Below are 18,550 nucleotides of genomic sequence, written 5' to 3'. Positions count from 1 at the left end.
CAGTCTCCTGGCCCCGAGTGACATCAGAAGGCAGAAACTGCTGGCCACCTGTGTGAGAGGCTGGGGTGAAGATGGCGTCCCCCGCAGGTGCCCTGAAGGAAACCCGTCCCCCAGGTAGGGGGTGCGGCTGCCCCCACCCATCTCCCACCCGCCCCCGGCTCCGGCAGCCTCTGATCACACACATGCAGCCTCCGCTGACCCATCCGTGCAATGGGCCCGTGGGGGCAGTGCAGCGGCTGAGGGCCACCTGCCGTTGGAAGCATCAAGATGACCCAAGTTCACAGGATCTTTCTGCGGAGGGCGAGAATTTCCACAGGGCGGACTTGGGTCATGGAAGGCATTTTTTTTTCCTTCCAAAGGGGCATTTATTTTAATTTTTTGGTTGCTAATGGCATCTGCCGGCTCCACACACCTGGGCCAAGGCCACACACACCTGGAGGAAGCAGGGCAAGACCTGGACTCCTGGGTGACAGTACAAGATAGACGGTCAAGGGAGCCAAGTCACCCTGCCGGGTCTCCAAAGTCAGTGACGGGGCTGTCACACTGAGACTTTGTATTATCACTGTAACCAACGTGGGGCATCTGCCGGGTACCAGGTCATGGCCAGACACTTCTCATTTCACCCAAAGGATGGCTGGACTCTTGGGTGGGGGCGGGGCGCGCACCGTCCAGCCTGGTGAGGCAGCAGGGGACCTGGGCACCCTGGATGAGGTTGATGTCCCCTGTCACCAGGGACGGTCTCTGGCTAGTTCACCTGGTACCTGTACTAACTCCTGCTGCTGGGCCCATCCTGCAGCCCAAATCCACTCGGGAATGAATGGAAGCCAGCTTCACGCAAACATGTCCGTTTTTAGCTGCCAGGACCTCCTCACTGTCCCCAGGGCACCCTGGATGGCATCATTCCTATGACAGAAAAATCCAAGGTGGCGCGTGGGCTGAGCTGGGCTGGGTCTCTGCTCAACCACCCACCAGCTGGGAGGCCTGGGCCTCAGTTTCCTCCTCGGTGACCGGGATGGGGACAGAGCCGGCTGGGAGGAGGATGTGGCGGCTGAAGAAGACGCGTGTGAAGCCCTCTAGCTCTTCGGTGGCTCCAGGGTGGCTGGGAGCTGGGTTACCAGGACAATGACTCAGGCTGACACCACTGTCACAGTGACCCGTGGCTCCCGGGAGGGAGTTTGGGCCCAACTCTGGGGTCTTCAGGTCTCCATCCAACGTCCCCTTGCCAGCTCCAGCCACTCTCCCGTCACCACAGATCCTCTGGGGTCCCTGCTTGTGTCACCCGCCATCTCCCCAGCCACCATCGTTCCCACCCCATGTCTCCCTCCAAATCATCAGAGATGATGACGGTCCACGGCCCAGGCAGGGTCTCCTGGGACCCCCGCAGAGTGGCTCCCTCTCCACAAGGACAAAGTAGCCGTGATGAGCAGGTTGGGGACGGAATCAGCCTCCCACTGCAGGCAAAGGAGGGGCCCAGACAGTCCCCAGGGACGCTGGAGTCACGTCCCCTTTGGTCATGTCCCTTGTGTGCCAGGTGTGCTGCTGAGTTCCCATGAGGTGGCTTCTCCTTTAATCCCCACTTTATGGATGATACACGGAGGCTCAGGTGCCCAGGGTCGCTCAGGAAGTGATGCAATAGGATCCGAACCCACTTCCGTTAAGTGGGAGTTTGACCGGCCAGTTAACAAGTGTCTGAGTTGATGAATTTTATTCCCTGTGCCCCCCCCCCCACCCCATATGGGAGCCCACACATCTGCAGCTTGAAGGCTGGGCTTCAAGGTGGCGCAGGCCTGTCATCCCAGAGACTCAGGAGGCTGAGGCAGGAGGATCGTGAGTTCAGCCTCAGCAACTTAGTGAGGCCCTTGCAACTCAGTGAGACCCTATCTCTAAATAAAAAATACTTAAAAACAAAAAAGGGCTGGGGACATGGCTCCATGATTAATCACCCCTGAGTTCCATTCCCAATACCAAAAAAATAAAATAAAATAAAACCATCCACAGCCCCCCGGGGGCCCCTCTCCCTGCCCCGTGGCCACCGAGGGCAGCACCGTCCTTCCCAGCCCTGTGACTTCCCGGCTACCATCAGAAACTGTTTATGTGGTGACATGACACTCCCCACGGGCACCAGCAGGCGGTTTGTGTTGGCTGTGTTCAAAGCCAAGCTCTGCGGTGAGCTTGATTCCCACCCCGAGTGACTCAGAGCACCGGAGAGGAGAGGAGGAGAGGACACGGAGCCTGGCTGCCTGCAGATGTGTCAGGCTGGGACGCCACCACCACCACCGTGTCCCACAGGTGAGAGAGGTCAGAGGCGCCTGGTGACCTTGACCTAGGGGGACGATTTCACAGCTGTTTTGCACCTATTTAAAACCATTTGCGTTCATTTCTCTCTCATCTGGTTGTTCCTGGGTTCTGCGAATGTTTATTGACCACCTACTATGTGCAGAATGCTAAGATCCTACCCAATGCAGCAGGGAGCAGGGTTGCAGTGTTGGGCCGTGGGCGGGTGGGCCTGTCAATCAAAGCAGCCCCCCAGTCACAGGCGCAGCAGCCCAGGGGGGCCTGGGGAAGTTCACACAATAAGGGAAAGAGCAGGCCCCACAGGTTCTCCCCAAGCTTCATTCCAACTTCATTCCCAAGATACACGTCCACATGGGTGAGAAGAAAGAGTGTAGGAAATTCATAAGAATGTCCACATGGTTACCGCGGAGCCGTGGGAATTCAACCGTCTTTTTTCCTTCCACTCGAGGCCCAGGTTCCCAGCCACAGTAGGTCTGCGATTCATTGTATGGGTTTCGATGCATTTTAATTATTGAAGGAATGTGCACTCACTGGAAAACTAGACGGTTCCCACCGCCCCTCTCCCAGCTCCAAGCCCCCAGATTTAGAAGTCGCATCAGCCTCTTCCAGGTCTCAGGCCCGGGGATCACTTTTATTTCGCTCTGGGTCCAGGTCCTGCTAGTAACAACCTTGTGAGAGCCCTCTCCACGGGACGCCTCTCTCGTCCATGGAGTGTGCGTCTGCGACTCCAGCCATCTCAGCAAAAGACCAGGCCAAAAAAGGGCTCTACTGAGTATATACAGGCCTTTTATTTTTTCTTGTCACCTTTGCCTAAAAATACAGCTTAAAAAAGACCATTTGCATTTTCATTGTATTAGGCACCATAAGTCACTAAATGGCACTCACAGGCTGTGGGAGAGTGCTGTGCTGTTTGTTTGCTTGTTTGTTTTTGGTGCTAGGGATTGAACCCAGGGGCACTTAACCACTGAGCCCCATCCCCAGCCCTATTTTGCATTTTATTTAGAGACACGGTCTCGCTAAGTTGCTTAGGGCCTCGCTGTGGCTGAGGCTGGTTTTGAACTCACGACCCTCCTGCTTCAGCCTCCCAAGGCTTTGGGATGATAGATGTGGCCACCACGCCTGGCCTGCTGTGCTGTTTTATATAAGGAATTTGAGCATCCAGTCTGTGGGGAGGGGGGTCCTGGATATGCACACGTACACACACGCACACACACACACACACACACACACACACACACTTGCATATATGTAAACTTTGTGCAACTCTCCTTGAAGAACACCTTTGGGCCATCTTTTCACGGCAGGATTGCAGATCCACCCCGTTCCTGTTCACCTTCTGGAAAGTACGCAGAAGCATGCAACTACAACAACCCGCCCGTTAAATTCCTATGAAACAAGTATCCAGTTTGGGGATGAGAAGACCAAGGCTGAGAACTTATACCACAGCAGGCGCCAGGGTGCACGTCTGTCATCCCAGCAGCTCAGGAGGCTGAATCAGGAGGATGGAGAGTCCAAAGCAACAGCAGGCCCTAAGCCCTAAGCAACTCAGGGAGATCTTGTCTGTAATAAAATGCAAACTAGGGCTGGGGATAGGGCTCAGTGGCTGAGGGCCCCTGGGTTTAGTCCCTGATACAAAACAAAAAGCAAAACAACCAAAAAGCCCTCATCATACTGGCGCTTCACAGCCCATTTTACAGATGGAGAACTGAGGCAGGAGGAGGACGTCTCTTGGCCAAGGTCACACAGTAATGTCTAAAGTCAGAACTGCCCTGCAGGGGGGTCCTTCTCTGCCCCCCTGTGGTCTCTACCCTATAGTCACCTGGGCTGGGTCCCCAGAAACCTCTCCAACTCCCTGCCTCCAGGTCCCCAGCTGAGTTAGTGACCACAGTTTCAATGTGTGGCCTCGTGGGTGGAATGATTGGCCCTTAATTGAATTGAAAACTAAACGAGATTGAGTTTTATGGGGAGCAGAGGCCACGGAGGGAGGAAATCAAAGGCAGAGCCAACGGGAAAGGTCCCCGGGGGAGTGAGCGGCAGGTGGAGGGGGCCTCTGCCTTTACGGTCTGGGCGTGGAGGAGGCCTGCGTTGGAGGCCGTCGGTCCCTCCCGGCCCCCTTGTTCCCTCTGGTCTTGCTCCAGCACCCTGAAGCTCTCTGGCGGTGGACAGTGCAGAGGCGGAGAGGCAGGGGACAGGGGACACGGGTGCAGCCAGCTGCCATGGTGCTGGGGTCTCGCCGGCTGCCCCAGCTCCCCCTCGGGAGCCGATCCAGGGAGAAGGTTCGGTCCTCATGGGTCTTCTCCGTAACTCCTCCTCCCACGGGACAGCAGGCAGGAAGTGGGCCCAGGAGAGCCCAGCCAGGCTTTGGATCCAGGGCCCCGACACCCAGGCCTGCTGGGGCTGTGCGTTCTCGCCCACGCATCTCTGCGTCTCTGTGCACCTGCACCCGGGACTGCGCTAGCTCGGGGGCTGCAGATTACTTATTTGCGCTTCTTGGGCTTCAGCTCAGTGCCCCGAACCTCCCTGGCCCTTGGGGACCTTCAAGTAGACTCCTGTTTATGGAAGAGAGAAACATTCCTGGGGCCAAGAACATCACTGCGGTGCAGGGAGGATGTCCCGGACTCTCCAAGGAAGGACCTGTTGATAGAAGGGACCCTAGGGGACATGGGGGAGGGGCGTTTGGGGCAGACGGACCAGGTAAGAAGAACCAAAGGGCGGGAGCTCTGGGAGTTCAGGGAGTAGCAAGAGGCTCCCCAACCAGACGGAGCTTCATGGCAGGAGGAGAGAACTACGTGGGGCAGGGGTGGGCTGCACCCCTGTACCAAGCCCAGTGCTCAACCCCGCTCTGCAGATTTGGATTCTTACCATCTTGCCGCGTCTCCAAGAATGTGTGGCGCATAAAACCTCTGATAAACACAATGCTTCTTCCTGGCATGTTAATTAGCTTTTTAGGTTAATCATTTTCAACGACAGGATTTTCAGTCTTGCCGATGGCTGAGAGCACAGTCTCTGGAGTCACCACCTGGGTTCAAATCTTCATTCAACTTGCTGGCAGCTTGACATTGTTCAAGTGACTTGATCTCTATCACGTCTGTGACTTCATCTGTTAAGTTTGGATAATTACAGAGAAACCTGTATGTGATCACTGATAACAATTTATTTGTAAATATCCCATATTGGAAATAACCGGCAGTCCTTCAACTGGTGAGTGGATAGACTGTGGTACATCCATACAGTGGAATATTACTCAGCCAGAAAAAAGGAATGAGCTATGGAGAGCTGCAACCACTTAGATGGATCTCAAGAGTATTATGCTGAGTGAAAAAAAACTGATCGTCGAGGCTACATAGTAGATGATTCCATTTCTATAACTTTCTTAAAGTGATGAATTTATGGTGATGGGAAATAGATTACTGCTTTTCAGAGATTAGAGTTGAAAGGAGGTGAATTCATTATTCAGTAACCCAAGGGAATTTCACTGTGGAGAAGGAAAGATTTTATAATCTGATATGGTGATAGTTGTTCTCATCTAAACATGAGCTAAAATGTCATAGAATTATTTTTCTAAAAGAAAACAGTGGCTGGGCATGGTGGGTCACATCTCTAATTCCAGCAGCTCGGGAGGTTGAGGCAGGAGGATCTGAGTTCAAAGCCAGCCTCAGCAACAGTGAGGCCCTGAGCAGCTCAGTGAGACCCTGTCTCTAAATAAAACACAAAATAGGGCTGGGGATGGGGCTCAGGGGTTGAGTGCCCCTGGGTTCAATCCCTGGTACCACCATCCAAAAAAACTGCATATACATACTGATAAAATCTGCATAAGCTATGTGTCATTGTGCCCAAGTCTAGTTCCTCACATTCACAGCGTGCCGTGGCCATCCTGGGTGGGCACTGGGAGCGAGGTCCATGAGGACTCTGCTCTTTTTGCAACTTCTTGTGAGTCTTCAACTATTTCAAACCACCAAGTTATTAAAAAAACAAACAAACAAACAGCTGCAGGTGACACGAGATCATTTACCTCAAGGAGCCCGCACAGGGTTAAATGTCAGCTGATGTCCCTGTTCCCTTTGGAGAGGGGGCAGGGGCAGCACACAATTGCAGATTGTCGCTGGAGCTGACAGAATTTCCTGATGGAAACTCTTAAGGCTGAGAGTGAATTCAGATTTAATCTCTCAAGAAAGAGAGAGAGAGTGAGCGAGCTCAACAAAGAAAGGAGCAGCTCTGGTTCCCACATGCTTCTGTGCTTCCCTGTCAAAGGATCCTCCAAATGGCTCTTTGCAAGTTCCTTGCGCAACATCTGTCCCTGCCGGCCACGGTGTCCGGCTCCAGCCTGGGCAGCGCTGGGGTGTCTGACCGACTGCCCGCCTCGGGGCCCCCTTGGAATCGCGTGTTAATCAGAAGCCCCGTCCACACTGTCAGCACCGGGGTAGCCACTTCCATAAATCCAGCCTCGGTGGGCGTTGGAGCGACAGAGTTGATGGATGGAATCGGCGGTGGCTGGGGACAGCAAGCCCCATAAAACAAAGTCGGGGGGGGGGGGGACTCTCAAGCAGAAGCCGCTGGACACCCACCGGGACACGTGACAGGCAGATGACTCACCTCTGGGCTCCAAGGAGTGGCGGGTCCCAGGAGGAAGGCACAGCTCCCGGAGCAGGGGAGAGAGGGACCCTGTGGGGACTGGGTCAGAGGAGGTTCTACACCACAAGGGAGTGTGTGGCCTTTACTGGCCGGTGACCTGCGAGTGGCCGTCCAGGGAACCTTCCAGAAGAGGCTGAGGATGGAGGTCGCCTGGGCCCCCCCGTCTGTCTGGTATTTGCCTGGTGTCATGGGGCCCAGCCGATCAGGGCCGGCTCTGCCCTGGCCCTTGGGCTCAGACACCTTGCTTGGAAGGTGCTTCCACTGCCCAAGGGGTCCCTACTGGGTCCTGGGCAGAGGCCACAGAGAAGAGGACGGCTTGGGCCCTGTTGTCACAGGCCTTGGGCAAGGGAGGGTCGGGTGCTGGGCAAGTGGTTACAGCAGAGGCCCTGGCTCAGGTGGGAATCAGGCACGGTTCCTTCAAGGAGGTGGTACTGAGGTGAGGCTCTGAGGATGGGATGGAGGCAGAGGGAGAGGGGTTCCGGCAGAAGGAGAGACCCCTGAGGTGCAGGATGGGGAGGGGGAGCCCAGACAATGAAGGCGCTGGGCAGGGCCAGGCCGCACAGGGACTTTCACGGCCAACCAAGATGGCAGCCTGGCTCTGCCCGGCCCTCCTCACCGTCCTCCCTGAGGCCCAGGACTGGAAGGACCCGGCTGGAGGGAGAGTCCCCCTCAAGAGGACAGCAGCAGGTCACCTGGGTCTCTTCCCCAGGCCCCAGCGCCAGGACAGACCCAGCGCTGTGGTGGCCCTGGTCCCCCCCCAGCCCGCACCCCCCTCCCCGGCCACACTCGCTCCTTCCTCGTCCCTCCCGGCGGCCAGCCCTTTCCAAGCGCCTGTTTTTCCAGAAATCCGAGTGGAGCCCCACAGCCCCCCCCCCCCCCCCCCCCCCGAACTTGACTCTGAAATAACAGCCCAGAGCTGCCGGGGAGCCTCCCGGCCTGGCCGGCCGCGCCGGGTTTGCTAAAATAATAATCGGGAGGAACTCGAGTCTCTCGGAGCCAAGCGCCTTGCATAAGAGGGTCAGCCTCCGCCCGCTCCTGACCCAGAAAACCGGGCCCGCCCCAGGGTGAAGTCACTGGGTTTTGTGCTGTTCCTTTGCTTTCTTCTTCTCCTTCTTCTTCTTCTTTTTTTTTTTTTAAAGACGCAGATGACTTCCCGAGTCTCCAAGGTCCAGAGCAGCTGGGTGGCAGGCTCCTGGAGATGGCTTTCAAGCATGGCGCTGTGGTCACAGTCGCCTTTGGAGGAAGAGGGGAGTAACGGGGCCAGAGGCTTGCTTGGAAGGTGCGTCCATTTGCCCATTGGGTCCCTACTTGGTGCAGGGCCAGAGGAACAGGAAGGATGTGGGCCCCTTTTCTCAAGGGGGATTATGTGAAAAGTGGACTCGGTGGGCTTGGAGTCCACTGAGACCCCAGTATCTAGCAGAACGGTGAGAAGCCCCCAGCACACATCTGCCCAGGAACACGTGGTTGGCTCTGCACCGTTCCTGGGCATTTATGGGAAGAATGTCCCATGCCTTAGCCCAGTTCATGGTGGACACATCCCTGGGCTCTGTGCTCCCTCCTGGCTTCTCGTGCTTCCCGGCTGTGTGACGACAGCAAAAATCTTGCCTCTCTGATCTTGGCTTGCTCATCTATAAACCTGCAGGCCACCTGTGAGGGCCCTTCCCCAATGGAGTGGGCTGTCCCCTGCCACCGTCAGTGCCCTGGCCTCGCGGGACGCGCAGGCTAGGAGGACAGGTGGAGTCCTCTTGTCTTGGTGGCACCCGTTCTCAGAACACAGGCAGCGGGGCCGGGTCATCCCTGGGAGCCCTGGGAGCCTTGGGGTGCCTCTCCGGACGGCCAGCACCTGCCGTCAGCTCTGAGAGAGCACGTGCCTTGGAGCTGCTGGGACCTCTCCCTGGGTTTTCAACCTGGGTGACTGTCACCTTGTCGTCGGATGCTGTGGGAGTGTCGCGGTTGTATCTGCAGAGGATGCTTTTAAACCTGAAGGACCCGCAGAGACGCCACATGGGCCGACTTGGGGCGCTCACCCCAGGCTCGCGGATCCCGCTGGGAGCTGTGGGGCCTCGCCCGCGCCTGCGCAGTGCTGAGGCCCAGGCGCTGGGGAGTTGGAGCGCCCTCGCCCCAGGGGAGGGGTCTGTACGTGGCCCCGCAGAGTCTGAGCACACGGTGGCCGGCGTCCACTCCCACATCCTGCTTTGGTTTTTCCTCTTCCTTGTCCCCTGGGCCACTGCCCTGCTGGGGCTTCCTGGGGTCACCTGTCAAAGGAATCCCGCCCCAAGTCCTTCTCTCCAGCTCTGCTCCCCGCCAGCAGGCACTGTGCCCCCTGCTTTCCGTGGATGGAGTCATCTAAAGACTACAAACGTCCTACTTAGAAGAAGTGACTGGTGTCACTCCCATTTTATAGGCAAGGAAATGCAGGCACAGAGAAGTTGAGTAACTTGCCCAAAGTCACACAGCCAGAAGTGTCAGAGCTTCTCTGTTGGAGAGAGGAGTGGACTCCACCTAAGGCACACTGTCAATGATGTATCCATCGATATTAATGATGTAATTAATATCAACTAATTGATATTAATCTTCAAATCTAGTCTTCCTGTTCTGGCTCTATAGAAATGTCTCCCAGGTTTTTGTCACCTTTTGCGGGTCGGGCACAGCATGAAAGACACGTACACCTGGTCCACACATGGTTTCAACCACCAGGGTGGCCAGATCAAGACACAGGATACCCCTGCTGCATGTAATTTTCAGAGAAACAAAGAATGATTTTTCAGGATAAATATGTCCCAAAGATGGCATGGGACATACTCACACTAAACATCTCTCCATCGCTCGTCCTAACCGGGTGCCTGTGCTTTCACTTGCTAAGTCTGGCGGCCACCACAGCCGCTGGCCTAGGAGTGACGAGGACAAAGAGTGGCCAGTGGGAAGGGCTGGCATCAGCCGCCCCTCTGAGCTCTGGGCCCTGGCCTCCGCTGTCCGCCTGGCTCTCGGGCAGACCCTGGGCTCTGGCCACCCCTGGCTGGGCTCCCTGAGTCCCTGCTGTGGAGAGAGCAGCCCCACGTCAGGCTGGCCGGGCAGGCGTCCCTGCAGGCGCCAACGCTGGAAATGGAAAGGGGAGGGGTCCCCGGTGACGTCATGGTCTCCTGGTGGCCAAGTCTCACCCCCCACCAGAGTGCTCCACCCACAGCCGAGGAGTGAGCCGGCACCCTCTGACCCGGGCAGGGGCCTGGCAGCCCTCATCTGAGACCACCCTGAGGCCACCTCCAGGGTCAAGGGCACAAACTGCAGAAGCCCTGACTGGGGGCTCCCGGGCCTCCCCCCCTCAGCCCCAGCCTGGATCCCCCCAGTCCACACAGCAGCCTGGGCCCAGAACTCTGTCCTTCCTCGCTCCGCGAAGGGGTCCCCGAGCCAGAGACACGGGCAGTCCGAGCAGTGTCCAGCTGCTGCCCCTCTTGACAGACGGGGACAGCGAGGCCCAGGGCACAGAGCGGGCTCTCCAAAAGCCCCATTGGGTGGCATTGTGTGGCGGGAAGAAGAAGGTCCAGCGCTTGTGCCCACTCCCCTCTCTCCTCCCTCCCCCTCCCTCCCTCCCTCCCTGAAACCCAGGATGCATCTCTGTGCTACGGGAGCCAGGACCCAAGGACATGGAGGGAACGGTCCCCACCAAGTCCCCAGGGACGTCCCACTGCAGGCCAAGAGCAGACGAGCAGAGTGACCCAGACGGCCTCCAAGCTGGCTTATTTGCAGGACGGGGATCTTCCCTGGCCTTCTTCCCCTGCTGACTCTCACCACCCTTCTAGAACGATCGCCCCCAACCTCAACAGGCACCCGGGTCGCCCCGTGAGGCTCCCAGGCCCAGCCTTGGAAGAATTCCTGAGCTCCACCTACAGGTGAGCAATGGGGGGTCCAGAGACGGGAAGCAACCTGCCTGGGGTCACACAGCACACAGAGTTTATCAGGAATTAGAGGCCAGAGGCAGCCAAGCCCCCAGTGGTTCTTGGTTGATGAACCCTGAAGACCCTGTTACCTTTGGCAACCTGAGGGATGGGCAGGAAGGACTTAAAGATACCTAACTGGTTTCACAGACAGAATGCAAACAAAACTTCCCTCCTCCAGTTCCCTATGGACCCAGTTTATGGCCACCAGATGCCGACTTGTTTATCCCCAAAATGAGACGACCTAGTCGGGTGCGGTGTTGCACGCCTGTCATCCCAGTGGCTCAGGAGGCTGAGGCAGGAGGATCATGAGTTCAAGGCCAGCCTCAGCAACAGTGAGGCCCTGAGCAGCTCAGTGAGACCCTGTCTCTAAATAAAATGCAAAATAGAGGTGGGGTGGGGCTCAGTGGTCGAAGGCCCTGGGTTCCATCCCTGGTACAAAAAAAAAAAAGGTGAGGTGACCCTGAGCTGCAGGGACACTGGGCCCAGGTGGCGTGTGGCCTGGGGGATGGGGAGCCCTGCCCGCAGCCTGGCCCACAGGTGCAGCACGACTTAGGTCTGCAAGGCCGGCACTCAGCGGGGTCCAGCAAAGGGACGGCCAACCATGTCCCTGCTTCCCGGGGAGGAAACCGAGGATCAGCAAACCCAGGATTCCGTGGCAAAACCAGCAACAGGGCCCCGTCCAGCTGGGGGTCTCCTGCGGCCCGCCTGTCAGAGTGTGCGCAGGCGCGTGCGGGCCTCCCGGGCGGCCAGGGCACAGCAGAGCCCCGGGAAGTGGCCAGGTCCTACCGGCCCTACACACCAGCAGCTGGAGAGACGCGTGGATCAGAGAAAGGACCCTCGGATGTTTGGATGAAATCGAGAGGAGAGACGCAATGGCGGGACGAGTCGGTTAACTGAACGGAAGGACGGATGGATGTTGGATAGACAGTCAGATGTGTGGGTGATGGACGGACAGACCAGCCGGTGGATTGAAGAAAGAACAGAGGGGTGAATGGAGGGAGGGAAGAACAGCATGGAGAAGAAATGTAAAAGGAGGGAAGGAGGGAAAGTGGACGGACGGAGGGGTGAGTGGACGGGTGGGAGGTGGGTGGATGCCTCCCAGGGTGTGTGTGAGCCGGGGTGGGTGGGGGCGGGGTAGCTGGTAGGTATAAGGGTAGAGGGCCGTGAGTTAATGCAGGCACAGATTAGTAAACAGCAAACAGAGACCGCCTCAGCAGAGAACTGGGCGAAAGGGTGAGACGTGAGCACGTGATGGGGGGTTCCCGGGTGACTGAGCCCAGGGCCCCCAGAGGGAGGGTGGGGCCCCCCGGCCTGCACCCCAAGCACCCCGTCCCACCTGGGCAGGGCCCCGCTGTGGAGGGAAGTGTGTCCTTGGACGTGCTCGTCAGAGGAGAAACACAGCACCCTTCTCCCCAGGTGCCCCTTCAGCTGCACAAGTCCCCCCTCTGTCCGCTGCTGGGAGTAAACCGAGGGGAGCTGTGGAAGGGGATGAAGCCAAATCCAGAAGGACAGAGAGGAGAGGGGCGGTCCCTCCCGCCCCGTCCAGGGATGGGGACCCACAGCGGGGCGTCCTGGCTGAGCTGCAGTCAGTCCCTGACCTCCCTGCACTGCTGCCAGAGCTGATGCGTGAGCCCCGCGTGTCAGGCCTGGGACACCACCACTGGCCTCATGGAGGTGACCGCTCAGCGGGAGAGATACAATCAGTGAGCGGAAGCTCAGCGTGTCACCAGAATAAAGGAGAGAGTGCTCCTTCGGCAGGGAGAGCACTGCAGGCTCACCTGGGATCTCCTGGTTCTCACCCTGGTTAGAAATGGCGCTCAGTGCAGTGTTGAAAACATGGTGGCACGTTCCTGGGGGCTGGGCATCCAACAGTGGGACTCTGGCTGAGGACCTCACGATGATGGCCAAGGCTGTGGGAGTGACAGACTGGCCTCCCGGGAGGCTCACAGACACCCTGCGGGCCAGTCAGCGCTGGCTGTTGGCAGGAGGCCTCGGCCCCCTGCACCTCCAGGAGGCTGCTTGGGCTTCCTCAAGACATGGCGGCCTGCTTCCCCTTAGAGGTCACTCATGGCCTCCTCTGCCACACTTTGTTCTTCAGGAGCCAGACACAAAGCCCAGTGCACACTTTAGAGGAAGGAGAACAAGGACCAAGCCCGGGATGTGTGTGCTTCTTGTGCCGAGGACAAGAAGACATGCAGGGCCCGTGAAGAGCTCCGGGAGGGAGGGAGGAGGCGGCTGCAGCGAGGTAGGCTGGGTCGGCGGACACAGGAGTAGACCCCAGGGGTTCCATGGACGTGGCCTCTCCCTGTGTACAGCCAACGATCCCCCTGGTCCTAATGACCCTCCTACTGTACACCTGAGAGCACTGAGGCCCAGAGCAGTTCAGGAAGGGCACACACCTTCCACGCACCTGGACTTCAGATCTGCGCCCTGGGGAGCCAGCCGCAGAGACAGCCAGGGTCCTGACACGCTGTGAGGGCTCACTGCCTTGAACAGGTGGAGGGATTGGGGTGGGGGACGCCTCTAAAGAGAAAGAGGATCCGGTGCAGTGATGCTCACCTGTCCTCCCAGCAGCTCAGGAGGCTGAGGCAGGAGGGTCTCGAGTTCAAAGCCAGCCTCAGCCACAGCGAGGCCCTGAGCAGCTCAGGGAGACCCTGTCTCTAAATAAAACACAGAACAGGGCTGGGGACGGGGCTCCGTGGTCCAGGCCCCTGAGATCAATCCCTGGTACCTAAAAGCAAAAGGCAGAGAAAGAGTGGGACCAACAGAGACGGAGAGATGTAAAGCGTAAAGAACAGCAGAGGGAGAGGGTCAGGGCAGCCAGGGGCAGAGCACAGAGCAGGATGGCCAGGCGGGGGGCGGGGGGGGCTGAGGAGGGACGTCCTGAAGCAGACAGGGGAGGAGGTGGAGGGGAAATGGAGGCAGGAAGTGAGACCTGGAGTCGGGGGAGCTGGGGTGGGAGGTGAGCGGGCTGTGGGGTGCGAGGGTGCCCTGTGTGCAGCAGGAGGGACGGGGAGGGGGCAGCTGACAGGAGACAGCGGGATTCCAGTAATTCCAGATGCCATCGCAGCCAGCGCCTGCCAGGAAGCCGGGTGGGGTGGCCGGGCGGGAGGGAGGGAGGCGTCCAGGGAAAGTTGAGCCCATCTGAAAAGTGCCCACTGCCCACCGCCCCTCCCACCACCTGGGCTATGGGGGTGGGGACCAGGACATCGGCTCCTGCCCACGGCCAAGGTCATCTGCCTCCTCAGCTCACTCAGCAAACTGGAATCTCTCAGGAGCAGGGTCCCTGTTGGGGACCCTAGGGTGACAGAACGTGGCTTCAGACATGGTAGCTCCCCACTACCCAGGACAACTGGACACTGAGGGGCCTTCCCCAGACACCTGCTCGCAAAACAGATCCATTGTCTCTTGGCTGAGAAAGCACTTGCCCCAGGCTCAGCTGCCATGTGCACCTTGTCCTGCGTCCCCACCCCGTGACCCTCGGCCCCCACCACGCCGGGCGGTCAGTGCTGCTTGCATTTGCAGATGAAGAAAATGGGGGTCAGAGACGGTGGTCTTGGGTTGATAATGTGGGGTCACCAGGTCCCTGTCACCGAAGTGCCCTTTTCTCTGGGTGAAGAGCCCACAGTCTCTAGGTGACACTTGGACACTTGGCTCCATTTGTATACTTGGATCCACAACGTTCCACCCGTCGTTTTGGGGTCCACCGACCATGCTCTCCAGAATCAAATGTGATCACCGCAACGTGGAGGTTCACCCTGTTCCTTCTGACACTTGCTAGTTGACATTCTTTGGTAAAGAGAACCTCTCCCTGTATTTCATACGTGATTAGTTGGCCTTGGCAATTTTCAGGTTGTCCCAGATTTGGTGGGGAACAGCCCCTCCGAGCTGGCCTCTGGCCCCTTGTGCAGAGCCTCCCCCCCATTTCTTTGAGAAAGAATGACATGAGAGAATGTTCCAGACTTCTCTTGCATTTCCCTTGTTCTAGCCCTGGGAACGGCCATTTCTCTGGGATATCCGGGTGGCTCGGGGGGTGGGGACAGTCCTTGGGAGCCATGGTGGAGCGCTGGGTGTGCTCATCCTGTGGAGACATCCCTGAGCAGGGCTGGAGGGGACAGGAGATGCATGGGGACCCCCTGGTGTCTCGGGCACAAGCCCAGCACCTCCATGTTCTTTCTGGGGCGCCCCCGCCCCTCCTGCCTCAGGTCCCCAGCTCCACTGTGAAAGTCCCATTTGCTCCACAGCTTCAGAATCACACAGGCCCAATTACCAGTGGCAACAGAGTCACTTAGGCCCAGGATGTCCTTGAAGGTTTGGTGACCCTGGGAGCATATTCCATGCAGTAAGAGGGTCCAGGTCGCCCGTGTTCCAAGTTACTTAAATCCATTCCCTTTGACTTATTAGAATTGTACCATTTTCATTTAACAAAATACCACCCAATTTAGTGGCTTAAAGGGGTGGCATTGGCCATCTCACGGTTTCTGTGGCTCGAGGTGTGACCCACCTGGGTCCTCTGCTTCAGAGTCTTTCGGGAGTCAGGGAAGGGGCCAGCCAGGGCTGGGTCCTTCTGGGGGCTTGGCTGGGGCCTCTGCTCGGAGGCTCAATCCTGTGACTGTCGGCAGGAGGGTGGCCTTGTGCACTGCTCTGCGCTCGCTGCTGTCCAGGGGTGGTCTTCCGCCAGGTGACCCCCTCCGGCAAGACCAACACACCGAGGAGACACGGCAGAAAACAAAGTCGCTGACTTTTATACCCAGCCCAGGTGCCACCCCACCACTCTCAGCATTTCCCTTCATTAGAAGTGAGTCACTTGGTCCCGTCCAATTCCAGGACAAAGGGTCATGCAGGCAGGAGAGCCGCGAGGTGCCCGGCCCTGGGTCCCTGAGAGATGGCCTCCCACAGTCATCACGTGGTAGGCAGGTTCTTTGATTTCTACCCAAATTCATTTCTAGGGTTTGCTATCTTTTCCAGCATCTTTGATTGAGTTTTGTCTTTGCATCTGTAAAATATTTATACAGTTCAAGAGTATAAATTCTATCAAAAGAAGTCCCAAGAGAGTCTCATTCCTGGTCTCATTCTGCCACCCGGTTCCCATCCACACTCTGTATTCACTTCAAACAAGGAGTGAATTCCAGCCGTTTTCCTTTTATACATGTAGATTCATGGATTTTTCTTATCTCCCCATATTTCTTGGATAAAAGAGAACATACATTTTAATACCTATTTGCTTCTTGATTTTTCATTTGTTAATATATCCTAGAAATGACTTCATTTTTGTGTTTAAAAATTATTCTTTTTGTTTATAGCTGTATAATACTCCATCATGTGAAAGTACCATATTTCATGCCACCAGTCCCTATGAGTAGACACTTATATTGTTTCTTATAGGCCATAATGAATAACCATGAGCATTTGTGGTTCTCAACTTGTGAAGATAGCTCTTTGGGTAAATTTTAAAAAATAGGATTGAAGAGCTAAAAGGTATATGCCTATGTGATATCATTAGATGGCATCAAATACCCCATTTTGAATTCCCACCAACAATGAATAAAAGAATCCTTCCCCACATTGGCACCGTGTTCCAATGAAGTATATTGTCAAGTTTTTAAATTTTTATCAATCAAATAGGGACACTATCTTTGGGCAGATTTCATTCCATTTCTCGTGTGTTAAACTGAACATCTTTTGCTATTTTTTACAGTCTGTTTGTACACCTTGTTCTATGAACCATTTGTGTTTTTGCTCATCTTTAAAAATTGAGTTTTAGGATTTTATTCTTGATTTTTAAGCACTCTTTATATATTGAAGATATCAACCACTTGTCTGTGACCTAGATTGCAATAATTCTCATCCGGTTTCTCTTTTGACTTCACTTTTGAAGTTTGCTGCCCTATAATTGTTATATGGTTGAATAATTTAATAGAGTATATTTTGAATAGCAGTTAGAAAGGGTTTCCCCAGGCAGGCAGGAATCCGTCTGTGCTTTCTTCTCGTTTCTGTGTGGCCTTGTTGTTTTTATCATTATCTCTTTTAATCATTTAGATCTAAATCTGGGACAAGAAGACCATCTTCATTTTGCAGAGGGAAAGTCCCCTGAGGTGGAGAAGATTAGAGTGACTTTTTCAGTTTGCACAGGTGGTAATAAAAGGACTGGTTCACTGTGTACTCTAAGCCATCGGTAGAGTGTGCATTTTGTATTTATCGTCTCATAATAAGTACCTTGTGCTTATTATCTCATTTAATCGTTGCCCAAACTCTCTGGAGGAGGTTGTGTTCCCATTCTGCATAGGAACATGGTTAACAGACTGAAATTCTGCTCTATTAATTCATCACATATACAGAAGCATAGTATATAATGTATATTGTGTGTGTGTGTGTGTGTGTGTGTGTATCTGAAGCAGCCACTCTGAATCTGTGACTCTGCCAGACATGGGGGATACAGAGCACAAGATGGGGTTCCACCTTTCCTGAAGCTCCTAGTCTCACAAGGGCACCTAGGCAATCAGTAAGAACAGATGTTCCTCCTGGCACGGTGGCCCACGCCTGTCATCCCAGCAGCTCAGGAGGCTGAGGCAGGAGGATCATGGGTTCAAAGCCAGCCTCAGCAATGGGCAAGGCCCTAAGCAACTCAGTGAGACCCTGTCTCTAAATAAAATACAAAATAGGGCTGGGATGTGGCTCAGTGGTCGAGGGCCCAAGAATTCAATCCTGGGGAGGAAGAGGAAGAGGGGGGAGGAGGAGGGGGAGGAGGGGGGAGGAGGGGGGAGGAGGGGGAGGGGGAGGGGGAGGAGGGGAAGGGGAGGAGGGGAGGGGGAGGAGGGGAGGGGGAGGAGGGGGAGGATGAGGAAGAGGAAGAGGAGGAGGAGGAGGAGGAAGAGGAAGGGGAAGAGAAGGAGGAGGAGGAAGAGGAAGGGGAAGAGGAGGAGGAAGAGGAAGGGGAAGAGGAGGAGGAGGAGGAGGAAGAGGAAGGGGAAGAGAAGGAGGAGGAGGAAGAGGAAGGGGAAGAGGAGGAGGAGGAGGAGGAAGAGGAAGGGGAAGAGAAGGAGGAGGAGGAGGAGGAAGGGGAAGAGGAGGAGGAGGAGGAAGAGGAGGAGGGGGAGGAGGGATGTTCTTCAGCTACAGTCAGAAATATGAGGAATACACCTAAACCACAGACGTCTAGCTTGGCCGCACAGAGGGCTGTGAGTGCCGGTCTGTCCCCTGGTGCCTGAGTGGCCATCTGAGACCTGCCGCTGCTGTCTCCTCAGCACCTTGAGAGAGGGACCCTGTTGCCTGCCACCGTGGGAAAGGTTGGAAATTCAAAATCCCGCGGGCGGGGTCTAGTGAACCGGGAATCCTTTTCAAGCTCTTTGTAAAGTGAACAGGTAGCGCGGACGTTGCCGGTTGGGGACCTTACGTATACTGACAAATCCTCAGGATAATCTCGGGTTGGGGGAGGAGCAGACGTGGAAATGGAGACGGGAGAGAAGTCAGCTGGGGGGCGAGGTGGGTGGGCGGCCGTAAGGATGCTCCCAGACCTGAGGATGAGCAGGATGTCCTCGTGCGAGCCTAAGAGCCTTCCAGGCAGGGGAACAGCAGGTGCGATGGCCGTGAGGTTGGAAAGAGCTTGACAGAATCTAGGAACAGACCTAAGGTTGGTAGGCAAAGGGGTCCCTGGCTTGCAGTGAAGCCAGCGTTAAAAGAAGGAGTCC

General features: G+C 56.1%; 1 long non-coding RNA gene across 2 annotated transcripts; it reads left to right on the top strand.

The window, feature by feature from the left end:
• Positions 1–2,207: 2,207 nt before the first annotated feature.
• LOC120892021 (uncharacterized) lies at positions 2,208–17,030 on the top strand. Of its 2 annotated transcripts, none has more exons than XR_013432827.1 (4): positions 2,208–2,289; positions 8,067–8,206; positions 10,531–10,814; positions 16,902–17,030. It is a non-coding gene; the product is annotated as an uncharacterized LOC120892021 (long non-coding RNA). The 2 variants fall into 2 exon arrangements; XR_013432828.1 differs by lacking the exon at positions 16,902–17,030 and adding an exon at positions 12,961–13,701.
• The last annotated feature ends 1,520 nt before the right edge of the window (positions 17,031–18,550 follow it).

This window comes from Ictidomys tridecemlineatus, unplaced genomic scaffold, assembly GCF_052094955.1.
Source record: "Ictidomys tridecemlineatus isolate mIctTri1 unplaced genomic scaffold, mIctTri1.hap1 Scaffold_213, whole genome shotgun sequence".
Lineage (NCBI taxonomy): Eukaryota > Metazoa > Chordata > Mammalia > Rodentia > Sciuridae > Ictidomys > Ictidomys tridecemlineatus.
Note: the sequence above shows the minus strand (reverse complement) of the source record. Positions and strands in the feature narration are given on the sequence as shown.